Source organism: Carassius gibelio, chromosome B22 (genome assembly GCF_023724105.1).
Source record: "Carassius gibelio isolate Cgi1373 ecotype wild population from Czech Republic chromosome B22, carGib1.2-hapl.c, whole genome shotgun sequence".
NCBI classification, from domain to species: Eukaryota; Metazoa; Chordata; class Actinopteri; order Cypriniformes; family Cyprinidae; genus Carassius; species Carassius gibelio.
In genome coordinates, this window is record NC_068417.1 from 37,289,158 (window position 1) to 37,292,830 (window position 3,673).

Sequence of the window (3,673 nt, forward strand, 5' to 3'; positions counted from 1 at the left end):
TATCCGAAGAGCACAGCTAAGGCGAGAGGACAGAAGAGCCGGGGGTGGGCCGCATATCTAGATTGTATAATCTGGCAAATGTAGAGGGCGTGGACCATCTGCGTTGCAGATGTCCAAGAGGGACACACCTGCTAAGAAGGCCTTAGAGGCCCCCATACCCCGAGTGGAGTGAGCCTTGACTCCCAAAGGAAGGGGAAGACCAGAGGAAAGTATTGAGACCATTTTGTGACAAGGCTCTCAGATGGATAGTTTTGGTAGATAGATTTGGCAGAAATTTTCCTAGGAAATTTACCATGCCTAATGCACGTAAAACTCCCCTTTTGTCATTAGGTGGAGGCATTTCCAAGAGGGCTTGTACTTTAGCTGGATCTGGTTCCACATCTTTTGCAGACAATGAGTTACTTAAAAAGGTTATCTTTGTGATTCCAAATAAACACTTTTTCTTGTTCAACTTTAAATCATGTGCTCTAATTCTTTCCATCAGTTTTAATAGTCGCTGATTATGTTGTTCAGGAGTGGACCCCACACCACAAGATCATCAATATATACACGAACACCCTCAAGTCCTTCAATAAGTGTTTCCATAGCACGATGAAAAATCTTGGGGGCTTCCCAAATGGAAGACGAAGAAAACAATATCTTCCAAAAGGAGTATTAAATGTACAATATTCACTACTCTCAGAATTTTCAATATTCTCTTCATCGAATTTGCCAGAAAACCTGGGATGCATATAATTGACTAAAAAATCTTGCCCCTGACATTTCACTAAGAATCTCTTCACGTGTGGGTATCTGATAGTGTTCTTGTTTAATGTTATCATTAATATCTTCTGGATCTAGACACTCTTAATTCCCCATTAGGTTTTTTTCACACATGTGATGGAGTTTACCCAATCAGTTGGTTGTTCCATTCTTTGAATGACTCCTAAATGGGTTGTACGATCCAATTCTTGCTTCAAGGGCTCTTTCAGAGGGACAGGAACAGGGCCGAGGAGCATGTATGACAGGTGTAGTGTCATCCTTCAGTTGTATTTTGTACGTATATGGAAGTGTTCCTTGACCTTCAAAAACATCTGAAAACTGATTAACAATATTAGTAACACGATCACAGACAGTGTGAACGACTACATTCTCTTTGTTAACTTGATACACTCGTTTAACCAGCTGAAGGTCTTCACATGCTCTATCTCCCAGAAGAGATTCATGGCCATTGGGAACCACAACAAACATTACATTTTTTGTCTTTCCTTTGACTTGTATCTTCAATCTACAAATTCCTTGCGATTCAATTGGTTGTCCATTATAGGTTTTAAAGGGAACTATCTGTTTTTGAATTAGGGGGTTTTCTTTCAATACTTTCACATCTCAGATGTTAATTAAGTTGAACTTAACACCAGTGTCTAACTTAAAAGGTACTATTGTCCCATTAACCACAAGAGGAACAATCCACTTAGTGGACTGCACAGAATCCTCAATAGAGACACCTCTTGCCCAGCCTGGAGCTGCATCCTCTTCAGAAACCATCTGCACATAAAAGGAATCACTCAAGATATCACTATCATCTATATCCTCCACGACATGTACTCTGTGTTCCGGTTTAAATTATTTTGACAAGCACATTTTTGCAAAGTGGTTTACCAAATGCTGGACATTGTCTGAACTTATGTTTACTCCCACAACGTTTAAAAAGAAATGTTTCATTTTCAGTGCTTTTAAAGCTTCTTGCATTACATCGTTTCTTATCTCTGAAAGATATGTCATCGATGGCTGTGGCTGCATGAAGAAACATCAAAGAAACATCAAACTGCATCACTTGCTGTCTCTCTAATTCACTGGATTGGCACAATTCAACAGCATGATCCAATGTGAGTTCAGACTCTCGTAACAATCTTTCTCTGACTTTCTTGTCACATATGCCGAAAACAATGTGATCACGAATCATGGAATCCTTTATTTCATCGAAATTACAGGTTTTTGCCTTTATCTTAATATCAGTAAGAAAGCAATCAAAAGCCTCTCTTTCATGCTGCAGTCGAGTTCAAAATACATATCGCTCATAGGTCTCATTCTTCTTTGACAAACAATGAGCATCAGATTTTTCCAATACCTTATCTAGTTTCTTCTTATCCGCCTCATCTTCAAAATTAAATGTGTTGTATACTTCCACAGCGTCTACTCCAGCAATAGTAAGTAACATAGCAATCTTCCTTTCATCTGCAGCTTCTGCTTGGCCAACAGCTGAAACATACAGCGTTTGTGTGGGCAGGGAGGAACACACAATCTGCAGAACGATCCAGAATCGCCCCTCAAATGTTGAGTCTTTGCTTTGCTCTTAGGCATATTGTTGTATAATGGACAGACAACAGTAAATAAGACTCACAAGACAGACTTTTAGACATGCACACACAGAGCGCTTGCTGAAAGACGGGAAGCTGAAGCCAGCTGAAGCCAGAACGTGCTTTTATAGCTTCCTGGTCGCTACGTCACCCCACCCGTGACGTCACGCCTTTCCATTGGACAGATCGCACACGATATTCGGAGTTGATCTTGCCAAAGGCATTTCCCCAAAGCATTCGATTCAGCTCGAGTTCCTGAAGAGGAACCCAGAGTTTCACTGGAATTCATGTATTAATGGAGGAGCTACAAATAGGAAACCTTAAGTGTCCCACATTAGGCAGTGTCCCACTTTAGGGCAATTCACCCATATATACAGGTGCTGGTCATATAATTAGAATATCATCAAAAATTTTATTTATTTCACTAATTCCATTCAAAAAGTGAAACTTGGATATTATAGTAATTCGTTACACACAGACTGATATATTTGAAATGCATATTTATTTTAATTCGGATGATTATAACTGACAACAAGGAAAATCCCAAATTCAGTATCTAAGAAAATTAGAAAATACCTTAAAACCAATACAAAGAAAGGATTATTTTCTTTAATCTTGGCCAACTAAAAAGTATAAAAATGAAATGTATGAGCATGTAAAGCACTCAATACTTAGTTGGGGATCCTTTTGCCTGAATTACTGCAGCAATGCGGCGAGGCATGGAGTCGATCATTCCGTGGCACTGCTCAGGTATTATGAGAGCCCAGGTTGCTCTAATAGTGGCCTTCAGCTCTTCTGCATTCTTGGGTCTGGCATATCGCATCTTACTCTTCACAATACCCCATAGATTTTCTATGAGGTTAAGGTCAGCCGATTTTGCTGGTCAATTAAGAAAAGGGATACCATGTGTCACTTTCGGTGATACAAGAAACACAGGAGAGATCCAAATGCAGGTAAGAGGTTTATTGGGGGCAATCCAAAAGGGTAAACAGTCCAGGCAGGGTCAGAACCAGGATATCCAATAAACATAACAAACAAAAACACGAACACACGGCAAGAGTCAGGTAGGAGCTCAGGAAAGTATCACACATAAGACAAGGACTCCGTGACACAGACTCAGACAGACCGGGTATAAATACACAGAAGGATAATGAGGGAACTGGAGACAGGTGGGGAACAATCAATTAACACAAACAAGGAGGAAGGTGACCAAATAAGGGAACAGGAAGTGATAAGGTGACAGACACCGTGGAAAAGGAGGACACCTAGTGGAAACCCAGGGAACACAACCCAGACACTGTGACAGTACCCCCCCTCTACGGAGCGGCTCCCAGACG